At 36.8% G+C, this 12,443-nt stretch overlaps 1 protein-coding gene across 1 annotated transcript in view; it reads left to right on the top strand.

The window, feature by feature from the left end:
* The first annotated feature begins 899 nt into the window (after window positions 1–899).
* The window catches only part of LOC122397169, a 327,986-nt gene continuing 316,442 nt past the window's right edge, over window positions 900–12,443 (top strand). Inside the window, exon 1 of the mRNA XM_043396122.1 lies at window positions 900–977. The gene's annotated coding sequence lies outside the window, so the exon portion shown is untranslated. The remainder of the gene's footprint in view (window positions 978–12,443) is intronic.

Below are 12,443 nucleotides of genomic sequence, written 5' to 3'. Positions count from 1 at the left end.
GTGTCTTTCCCTTCCAATTCCACGCTTCCGTTTCCGTTACGCGTTAGCCAGTCGTTTCGGGATTCTATCCAGTGTACTGTTTTTCCAGCGAACTCGATGCTTTCAAAACGTTTAATCGTTCGCTGTGTCTTCATTAGCGTTTGTTAACGAAACTGGTTAAATCTAGATTTTGTAACATTGCTTGCCGAAGGAAGACGTAAATCAAGTTCACTGTGTTTGTTACAGGGATGTTTGTACCGTGTGTTTATACAGTACAAGTTAAACAAACTTTCAATATTGCGTTACTGGAGTAGTTGAAAACTATTTTGAGCAGCCTAGAAGAGGCTAGTACAACGATTTGTCCTAGAACGTAAATTTGTAGATTGTTTAAGCAATAAATGCGCGAAAGGAGTTCTGAAACATAATTAAAATTTGAAAAATTAAACATTAATAGTCTTTACTGCGTGTTAACAATTTATAAGGTAACAAAATTTTAATATTGCGTTACTGGAGTAGTTGAAAAGTATTCTGAGCAATCTAAAAGAGACTAATGATTTGTCCCAGAACGTAAATTGTTTAAACGATAAATCAATGCACGGAGTTTTTATTATCGAAAACATAATTACAGTTTGAAATATTAAACATTAATACTAGTTTGAAAATGTGTAACGTAACAATGTTTTAAAATTGAACACGGAACAATCGAGTCTTTTATGTTTTATACGCGTTTCCATTTCATTTCTGGAACATTTCCAATTCGGTAGAACAATTATTCGCAGTGAAATTGCACAGGGTACATGCAATATACATTTTTGAAATTGATAATAGTCACGTACACGATAGCAATACTACAGAGACTCGCGATTTTTATATTCGGTTAAAGTAATTTTTATAATTTTCTGTTTTCCAGGAACAAAGGATAGAATGATTGGTCCTCGTGCAGTTCAGTTATGTATTACGTTCGTTGAATGCAACACGGGACGAACACCTCGAAACAGGTTTGTTATTCCTATAAATATAGTTATGTATTCCAAGTTTCTGCACTTTTTTTTTTTTTTGATTGTTTTTAAATGACCATTGTGCCGCGAATCGTTACAGAACAGAGTTTCCACGCGTTCCTCGTCCTACTAAAACGGTCGATCAGAACGCAACTGGTCATTAATGACAAAATTACCCTGTTGGAATCGTAGGTACCATTTGTGTGCTGCTTTGTCAGCAACATGATCTAGATTCTACTTTGGAATCATGATTAAATTTATATAGTAAAACATGTTGATGATTTTTGTTAAACTGCAACTCGAAAGTTATCAATCACCCTTTTTTGTGATTAGCACAGAACGGAAAACTTTGGAGTAATCCAAAAGAAGAGAACAAAAGTTATCAAATGATGAACAGTCCTTCACAAGATTAGCCACAGTCGATCTATCGATAAAAATAACCGTGTTGCATGAAACGTTAGTTCACGACTGATTAAATTTTCTAGAATCTTGAGCATGACATTTTGCTTACTAACAAGACTTAAGGGGCCATTCTACCTTATAGGCACGAAAAATACGTGTTTCTTTGTGATTTTTTTTTGCGGGCTATTAAAGAGCGATTAATTCCGTGTTTTGTAGATACATTTATTATATATTTAGCTATATTTACGAATTTTTGCAACGCATAATATCTATTGATTACGCTGTTTTTGTTGATCAACAAACAACAGTTTTTAGGAACGGTGCTTGACTGTGTACAGGTATGTGATATCTTGCGAACAAGTTATCCGAAAACCAAAAAGCAACGATATTCTTAATATAGATGAGTGTGGTTATAGCGTGAACTAGGATCTTTTCAAAAGAACAAGAAATGGCAAAATGGCAGCTATTTTACGAAAAAATACTGAATATTTTCATATATTCGGCTGCCTTTTTGTTAATTAATGAAAAAGTATTGCAGATATCGCAATTATCCTAGTTCATGCTATAGGGAGACTAGTTCTAAAGATACTGTATAAATTTCATGCTGATATCTTGAATGATTTTTCTGTTATCGCATACGCAGTGCCGAAAAATGTAGTTTCGAGAAAAAGTCCAGTTGTTATACCTACGCGCGGTACATTTCAGCAGGCTATAACTTCGTTAGTTTTCCGAATTTCAATTTAATATTTGGTAGTTATATTTTCGAGACTACATACTAAAAGACAGTGCAAACAAAAATTCGATTTTTAAAATCCCACAAGGTAGAAAAGCCCCTTAAAGTTTGAAACTGACATGGAGTTAGCACATTTAGTCAGCACTATTTTCAAATTACCAAACGATCACGTTGTTTCTTAACTGGTATCGGTAAACGTATGTCTTCGTGCGTTAGAAAGAAATATACGAAGGCAAAGGTGTCCAAAAATTAATTCAGAAAATGACGAAGGAATTTTCCAACTTGGATGATGCAGCCACTGTTAGTGAGTTTGTCTGATATTTCAAATATTTAGTGTCAAGAAGAACTTGCAGAAATGCAAAATGATCAATTAAAACTTTATTTGATATAAAAGGAGACCGAAATCAAATACCCAAATGCAATCAAATGTGCAAGAGAACTGTTATTACCGTTTCCATCTTCATATTTAAATAACATTCATAATTAAAATATAAATGATTTGCTGCTGAAAAAAGAAGAAATCGGCTGGATATAACAAAAGGGGCAGACTTGAGACTGAAATTAATTAAATTGGAACCTCACATAAAATCTCTTTGCAGCAAGCATCAAGCGCAAGGATCTCACTAAAAATAATAAATAATTATTAATAATTAAAATAATATAGAAAAATCTTCCATCAAAATTATGTTTTACTTGAATCTCAATTCTCCATTATATGTTTTGAAAATTTACTTACCGTGTTTGCTCAATAATTTTCTAATGCTTTCTTCCTAAAATCTATCATACGAGTCTCTTTAGTGAGCATTTCAATTTTTGTATACGTTGAATTTTAGAAAGGGTTGGATGGGGTACAGCGCAAAAAAGGTTGGGAAACACTGAAGCAGAGGATTACGAAGATGTTGGAACAACATGGCTATTTGTGTTGAAGCCTGATGTTTCCAGCATCCTTCCGTTCTCGTCGTTAAGTCCTTGAAGTCCTGTACCGCAAAACGATCGTCAGATTACTTGGAAATTCATTCCCGGTACCGTTGGCCAGTCCCAATAAAAACACTTGGAGGAACAGACGTACCAGGAGGGTGGAGGGGGGAGGGTCTGAAATTTGTGAGCGCGGAGTTATTACCAGCGGACAGTGTCCTCGCGGCGAAAGAACGCGCTTTGTGTCGGCTGTCTCCCCTTGTCAGTTTTGTCGCTGGCGTCGCGCGTCACACAGAATATACATATAAAGGATCGTCCTTTGTGTCTGGTCGTGGTCATTTTTGCCCTGTCGCGACGACACAGCAGTCTCGAGAACGTGTCGGGCCGCGTTATCGGACGCGCTGTCCGATAGCTGCGCGTTTCGTCGAGATCTCGAAAAGGCGATTGATTTGCCAATCGAGCTTGACCCTGCTACGCTCGTGTCTCGAGCTATTGTCAGCCAACTGTAAGAGAATCGTTTGGGGACAACTTGGCAGCAAAAAGGAACTGTTTCTTTCTTTTTTTTGCATTCCCTGAATGAGGGGAAAGCCTGGCTTCTCTAAGGTTTCTTTTGCACTCTGCTGGCATCTTTTTTATCCGACCCCCCTCCCCTTCCTGCCTCCCTCCGCCCACGACGGATGTTGCTGCTTTCCTTTTATTCCGTTCCTTCGGATCCTTTTGACTGGTATGCTTTTTATTTTGCATCGTAGCCAAGCAAGGTCCGATTTCAGTAAAAGTAGAGAGCGAACGGACGAGTTTTGAAATTTGACACGTTTATCGAAGTATAATTCGAAATATTGCGCCATCGAGTGTCGGATTTAAAATAATACTTCAAACATATCGTCAAATTTTATGACTGGACTGTGGATCTTTACGCAAATTTATATTTTTAGAATTAAGAGGGCTTGTGTAAAATGGTACAACGAGAAGTGATATTTGGCTATTTTTTTACAGCATAAGGGTTTTTTAAAACTTCTCGCCACCTTTCACATACAATATTCTATAACATTACAAGATACAAGTATTTTTTTTTCGTTACGTTTTATCGACTTTGGATGAAATGATAAATGTTATTCTTTATGCACAGTTTAGCATTTTTTTCCTTTGATCTAGAATAAAAAATCGAACGACATTTTGTTCATAATGGTATTACGCGTCGCATGAACTAACATCCTTCATAATAACAATTATTTAAACTATCTTTATTGCATAATTAAATTAGTTTATTGCAAGAATCATTTTTTTGTGTTCAGAGTAGCGTATCTTCGACAATTTTGCATTTTTTAAAGATGATTTTTAGGACATTCTGTAGTTTTATGAAAATTAAAATTTTCCATAATTTTATAAGCCACATTACCATCCATTCAATTTTATATAGTTTTTATTTTTTGAAATCATTATGTATTCTAATGTAGTGGCTAAAAAGTAAATCACCTGTTCATTTTTGCAGCTCGTTGAGATTTGTACTGTTCGATGAATAACTTCCACTTTTTTACGCCACTGTATCGTCGCTGCAAAACTTGTTCGATTTTTTATTAAAACGTACTTCAACGCTTTTCACTAAAACGTTGACACTTTCAAATTGTTTACCCACTGATAAGCCTGGAGATTATTGCATTTTATTTTTTACAAGGTTCGGTTTCCAAACTTCAAGCTTTGGTATAATATCTATTTTTTTCTATCAATTGTCGATGTTAGTGTGTTTAAAATTTTAAAAGTTAACTGGCAAATTTTGTATGTTTTCTATTAAATAGCAAATTTTATTCTCGTCAATTTTGGTATATCGAACGACCTAATATACAGGGTGTTCGGCCACCTCTAGCAAAAATTTTAATGAGCGATAGTAGAGACCAAAATAAGACAAAAATCAAGAATACCAATTTGTTGATGGAAGCTTCGTTAAAAAGTTATTAACGTTTAAAGTGCCGCCCTTACTGAATTTTTTTCTCGAAAATGCGCAAGATTTCGGGGGTATGTCTATTCACCAAAAATGACTGTAATTGAACCCTACAACCGAAAATAATTTTTCCACAACGATTTGCAATTTTTTAATTTTCTCGAATAATTTCACACTTCTCTATTTTTTTTCTCGAAAGTGAGCAGGATTTCGTGGGTATGTCTAATGACAAAAACTGATTGTAATTGACCCCCGCAACCGAAAATAATTTTTCCACAACGATTTGCAATTTTTTTTCTCCGTTGAAAAATTTAGGCACCTAATTGGGTTTTCAGTAAGGAATTTTTTTCTCGAAAGTGCGTACGATTTCGGAGGTATGTGTAATGATAAAAAATGATTGTAATTGATCCCCGCAACCGAAAATAATTTTTTTAGAACGATTTGAAAAATTTTTTTTCGCCGAAAAATTTCAGCACCTACTCGATTTTTTTTCTCGAAAGTAGATAGGATTTCGGAGGTATGTGTACTCACCAAAAATGATTGTAGTTGGCCCCCGCAACCGAAAATAATTTTTCCAGAACGATTTGAAATTTTTGAATTTAATTGTTAATAACTTTTTAACGAAGCTTCCATCAACAAATTAGTATTCTTGATTTTCGTCTTATTTTGGCCTCTACTATCGCTCATTAAAATTTTTGCTAGAGGTGGCCGAACACCCTGTATAGGGTGAATCACGCAATGGGAACAGATTATATCTAACAGATAGGAAAAAACTACAAAGAAAAGTTGAATGGTATAATACTGTCTATTTTTCTGTGATTTTGCTTTTCTTCACAAGTGCAAACAATGCACCAGAAAAATGCAGATTTTTTCTCGATGGAATTGCATATTGCTTTGGAATTCGGACATATGTAATCGATTGCATTCATCGTCAATTGCGAAATCATGATTCTTTAAGGGGGGTCCCATTTGAGACCTCAAAATTATCAATTTTTTTTCACTTCATTTTTTGAAAGTATATATATTTAAGAATGTACTGTTAAATTTTGAGAGATAAATGTCAAGTATTGTGGATCGTAGAACATTTTTTGTATAGCCCTCGTGGTAATTACCATGTATAGCCCAAACATTACTGCTTCGAAAGGTTTACGACAGGGTCAAGAGACATCTGCTGTTATTAAAAGTTGAAATTTGAGCGTTTTTGTCGTCTAGGTGAGAATATTCTGGAAGGAATTCTATATGGAGCTGAGATTAATGAATATGATCTTGCGGACTTTAAATGCGTTTCTCTCGAAACGTTTCTTTCTTAACTGGCGTAGATAAAATCTCAAAAACTATACGTTCGATTGCTTTGAAATTCTTACACGTTGTTCCACGTACTAACAGTTCTCGCTCGTACCAAAATCAAATTGTTATAATGAGTTTATCATATCTTTGTTTATTAAAAAGTTGCAAAAGAAACGACGAAATTTTGCAATTTTTACTTTAAGCTTTCACCATTTTGTCAATCTGCAACATAAATTAATTATCTTGATACGAGCAATAACTGTAAACCTACCGAATAAAAATCTTTTTGATTTTTTTGATATAGTCAACCTTGAGAGCTGCAATCACCTACGCCAGTGTTTAAACACGTGTTTACTGCGGACGTGATAACAACATTAAAAGTTAATAAAAATTAATAAAAAAATTATCTTACATTCCCAAAGGATAGCTAAGTAAATTGCAAAAAAGAATGATAACGTCAGATGTAACATTTTCTTAAAAAAAATTAAGAAAAATGGTTCAATTTTGTATCATTCACATTAGACTCTCCCTTTAATATTTTGGTGTTCCAAATTAGGAACGTGTTCCATATCAGGGCAACCAACCCTATCATTTACTCAAATATCGACAGTCTGATAATAAAATAACACGACGTAGCTCGGGTCCAGCCACAGATAAATAACCTAATTATGTTGGGAATAGCTGAAACGGTGGTAAAGAAGCTCCAGCAGGGACATTGTTTACAATTTGGTATATTTAACGATGCCCGTCATCAACGCACGTCGACAATAACTCGCGTAATAACGTCGACGTCGGGATTCCAGTTTGCATTCTCGGTTGGTCGTTCGTTATCAACCTGGTCGGTTCTTCGTGGATCCAGACTGGAAGGGTGCAAAATGAAGCGAGGTGGCCGGCCGGTATCGAATAGTGGAGACGCGACTATAACCAGCAAGCCACCAACCCCTGTTCTAATTAAGCCCGGCTAACCCACGAGTTAGGATTATTACTTGGCTCTGTTGGATAGGGAGAAACCATGCACTGTTACCACGAAACATTGCGCCGGTGTTGGTGGGCCAAGCTCGCTCTCGACGCTACGCGCGGGAATGGCTGAGCGAGAAAGAAGTTTGGGAGGGAAGGGGGGAGGGGGGATGTCGTCTGGCATCCTGCCAACTATCCGCTTCCGTTCTCGTTCCTGCTGGTAGCCGCCGCGCCGCGCCGACAGGAATTCAACACGTTTAGACGTTACCGAGAGGAAACTCTTTGAAAATTCTTGCAAGTATCGATGTAAGCCACCCCTCAGACCTCTTAGGTTAATGTAACGTGTATAACGTACATGTTCGAACGGAATCCACGGCGTAATAGGAGAAGTTATTTCTGTCGAAACGTACCCGAACCTCCAACGGATGCTGGTTCGATGCTCCCGGCTGCGTGGTACTGGGTCACACCGCATCATTCATGCGGCTTCAGTGGGTTAATGAAGTCATGCTTCGCGACGATCCACTTTTAATAATTTCGGGATTCGAGCTCGATCCCCGGGAAACGTCGCTTAAAGGTTACTCGAGATCTTTTTAATATTACACGAGGCTCCCGGCAATCGTGCGTCCCTCTTCGCGGGGTGAGAGCGGAACGTTCGAAACAGGGTCACCCGAATTACTTCGTTTTTAACAATCGAAGAAGCTACTTGTTTGGTTTGTTTGAAAGATTTTTATTCTGGAATATTTTTTTTTTTTAATTGAAAGCTTAACGTCGCGTCGACGACGAGGTCGTTAGCGACGTAGATTATTATTTGTCCATAATTAACCCCTTATCGTACAATGACGAGTTTGGCTCGTTATAAGTTCTTGATGTCAAGTTTCACAGTCATAAGGCTACTCACTCGTCGTCAAGTCTTATGTATTAACACATTGTTGACCGACAATTTTACACAGAAACTATAACTATAAATTGAAGTAGATAATGCAAGTGCAGTGACCAGTTAACTCGTCATCGCTCAACAACGTTTGGGCATGAAATGACGAGTTGACTCGTTACCGGTCAACAATGCGTTAAAATGAACACATTCTTACATTTACGAAGTATTCATGAAACAAATCTATTCTTTTTCGTGGCCATTCCTTGTACGAACAAATTTACACAAAATTAAATAGTATACGTTTGACAAATTATTTGAAATTAAATCGTACGTCAGGGGGTTAAATAAAGTAAAGTGATCTGTTGCTATGGATGAATTTTATTATTAAAGCTTCTTTTAGTGAATTTGGACGTTTTGCCTGGATTCGTGAGGTTTCGTATTCTGTACAAGAGAGCAATATGTGTTCGAGGGTGTTGGCACTTGTCACAATAAAATGGAGGCGTCTTGTTCAGGTGGTGCTCTTAGGTAATTCTCGTGTGGTCCATCTGGATACGATGTTATTAATTCTATTCAGTGGATCAGTGTTTCCAAGCGTTTTTAGCATCGATAAATATCTTGTTTACGATATGACTTTTAACGATATCTACTCTTCAACTTTATTTGCTTATTTTGGAAGAGATACAGTAATTGCTTCCAGGTTTGTGCCAAGTGGGATTTCGGTGCTATTAAATTCTTCGTACACCGCGATGAGTACTTCCCCACTTGCGTGGTCTACGTAGTCCCTGGTCCTATTCAATATAGTGAAACTTCTAAGCTCTGTGTGGTGGTGTTTTTTAAAATTTGTTTCCTGTATGTAGAGGATAGTTGGATTGTGTTGTTTTAATAACAGCTGTAATTGTTCGTAGTTGGTGAAAAATCCGTTTATGTCCCCCTGTATTATATAGGGTGTTTGGCCAGCTTTGGGAAAATTTTGAATGGGTGATTCTAGAGGCCAAAATAAGACGAAAATCAAGAATACCAATTTGTTGATGAAGGCTTCGTTAAAAAGTTATTAACAATTAAATTCAAAAATTTCAAATCGTTCTGGAAAAATTATTTTCGGTTGCGGGGGTCAATTACAATCATTTTTGGTGGATAGACATACCCCCAAAATCCTGCCCACTTTCTAGAGAAAAATTTGAGATGAAAAAATTTTTACAAATCATTCTAAAAAAATTATTTTCGGTTGCAGGGGTCGATTGCAATCATTTTTAGTCATTACACACACCTTCGAAATCCTACGCACTTCCGAGAAAAAAAATCCTTACCGAAAATGTAATGTCTGATCATACATTGATATGTTTCACTGAAATTTCATGCGTATGTTTAAAACATCATAACTTCTGAACGAATTGGAGGATTTTAATGGATCGAAATGCAAACGACGCGTATTTTGCTGAAGAATATGTGGAAATTCTAAAAATAGTCGAAAAGTCGTTCCTTAACCCCATAATGTGAGAAAAACCCCATAAAAATTGTCCAATTTTCAAACGACCATAACTCCTACAATAGTGAACACATCGCATTGAAATTTAGTATGGAAGTAGAATTCATGGGTACCTATAAAAAAGTATTAGACAACATTTCCATACAGTGTCAAATAAATTTATGAAAAATCGACAGGGGGTGGATGCCTAAATTTTTCGACGAAATTGAAAAGTTTCAAATCATTCTGGAAAAATTATTTTCGGTTGCGGGGGTCAATTACAATCATTGTTGGTGAGTAGACATACCCCCAAAATCCTACGCATTTTCGAGAAAAAAATTCAGTACGGGCGGAACTTTAAACGTTAATAACTTTTTAACAAAGCCTCCATCAATAAATTGGTATTCTTGATTTTGGTCTTATTTTGGTCTCTGAAATCCTCTATTAAAATTTTTCCAGGGGTGGCCGAACACCCTGTATGTTTCATTTCTATTACGAGGAATCACTTTCTATTCCAGAATCTTGTTCCACGTAAAAGAAAGAAGTAACTTTTGTTCTTAAGATATCGACTGATACAACCGTGTACCTAGGCATAATTTAGATGGATAAGGCTTATCGACGAAAATGGAGCTCGGTAGTTTGAATAAAAAATAACCGGATGAAAACTCATTTATTTTTCGCCGGGAAAGCGTAGTACCCGTTCGTTCTTTATTTCGTTTCCCGTAAACATAACGTAGAGGGTCGTCCCTCTTCCGGGCGGAGTCTCCATCATCGTCCGGATGGAACACAGAGGAGACAAGGAGAACGCTAATTCGCATTCATTTTAAAGCAAGCACGATAAGCTCGCAAAGAGGATCGGAAAACTGGAGCGAGCCACGATAATACGTCTTTCCTGTCACGTAGCGGCCAATGGCATTATGATAATGCCGCGAATAAGAAGGATTCGGGGAGGAAATGTGAACGATGAGTGAAGCGACGCGGCAAGGGCGGTACCGCCCTTACGACGCCCGGCCCGCGGAGAACGGTTTAATCGAGATTCGATTTTTCATTTTGTTTTACGTGCCCGTTCCCGTGGATGATATACCCAGCTACGTCCTGAAATTCGAATATGCTGACGGTACTCTGTCCCTACCCGGATATCCGCAGCATTACTTATCGATGAAACGCTCCTCTTGTTTCGTTGCGCGTGATTACTGAAACTACACAACGTTGATGAACCATTCACGAAGTTTCGAAACGATAGAAGCAAAGTCTCGACGCCAAAAAGATAGAAATTCTTATTTATCATATCGTATCATCTATATTTTATAAAACGATTTACATACAGTTTTTCAACATTGCAAATTCTTACTGTTCGCTGACGATCTCAAAATATTTTACGCTATTTCTCGTCTCGACGATGGATTTAATGTTTGGTGCAATGAAAATGCTGTGAGCCTGAATATATTGCTAAATGTCGTGTTATAAGCTCTTCGCGAAACTCTGATTCTATATTTTTGTATTCTGTTTTAGCTGTATAAATTTGTTAAAATTTATTATTGAATGTATTATTTTGTATTCTCTCTTAGCTGTATATAAGGTACTAAAATAATACAAAAATATAGTGTCATTATTATTATTGTTGAATAATACATTTTAACGAGCAATGCCCTTATTTACAAACTTATACAGCTAAAACAGAATACAGTATTGATAATACAAAAGCTTCGAGAGGACCTTGTAACACGAATTTAGCAATACTCAGGCTCATACCACTACATCATTATTGTACCATTAAAATGAAAGAATTTTTGCCAGGTTGTCATGAAATCTTCAGTTGTTTCGAATACATTGCATGGAACATCGAAGTAAGAAAAGGGTTCTTTACTTTGTAATAAAGGCAAAATGTCCCTCAGACTGGTAGTCTAGCCTTTGACAGGATCGTCGCCCATTCTGGTGACACGCTAATTTCGTTGTTTCCCTCGATCGTTCGCGTTTCGTTCGCTGTCGATGCTGGTAATTGGATAGAAAGCTAATTAGACGTTCTCCGTTCGAGGCAATCCAAGCTGAAAGTGAACCACGAGATTTATGGCGAAGAAAAGACCACGTAAGAGAGCGAATCTCGGGGAATGGAGGGTTGGCAGATCTATCGTTTCTAACCTTCCTACCGATACGAGCGCACGAGCTACGAGCCCAACGAGCAACCCAGACCGGAAGCTGAATATAGAACTAAACGGCAGTAGGAAACGTGAACTCTCGGTGGGACACTTTTTAGGTGGAGTTCCAGACAGTGGAACATTTTCTACGCAACGATCTATTATAGAAACCAAGATATAAAGAGGTCGTAAATTGTAGGGTCAGTTGCTCTAATATGGAATACGTTCCTACTTTGGAACACCACTTTGGAACACCACGATAATAAGGCAAATGCATCAGCTTTGCGCTAGCTCGATTATTTCTTCAAACATGGTCAAATTTTCGCGACAACTATCGCAATTATGAATTTCTATCTCGTAAATTTAATATTTCTAAAAATTCAAGGAACAATGATGTGCCTAATATAAAATATCTGAACGGGCTCAATACGCAATATTAAGAAAAATTTTAATGGAGCATTTTGGAGGCCAAAATAAAACGAAAATCAAGAATACCAATTTGTTGATGGCGGCTTCGTTAAAAAGTTATTAACAGTTAAATTCAAAAACTTCAAATCGTTCTCGAAAAATTATTTTCGGTTGCGGAGGTCAATTGCAATCATTCTTGGTGAATACACATACCTCCGAAATCCTATTCACTTTCGAGAAAAAAATTCGAGAAGGTGTGAAATTTTTCGACGGAAAGAAAATTTCAAATCGTTCTAGAAAAATTATTTTCAGTTGCGAGAGGCAATTACAATAATTTTTGGTTAATAGACAGAT

The sequence above is a fragment of the Colletes gigas genome, unplaced genomic scaffold (genome assembly GCF_013123115.1).
Source record: "Colletes gigas isolate AHSC1104 unplaced genomic scaffold, ASM1312311v1 Colletes_gigas_Sc00009, whole genome shotgun sequence".
NCBI lineage: Eukaryota > Metazoa > Arthropoda > Insecta > Hymenoptera > Colletidae > Colletes > Colletes gigas.
Note: the sequence above shows the minus strand (reverse complement) of the source record. Positions and strands in the feature narration are given on the sequence as shown.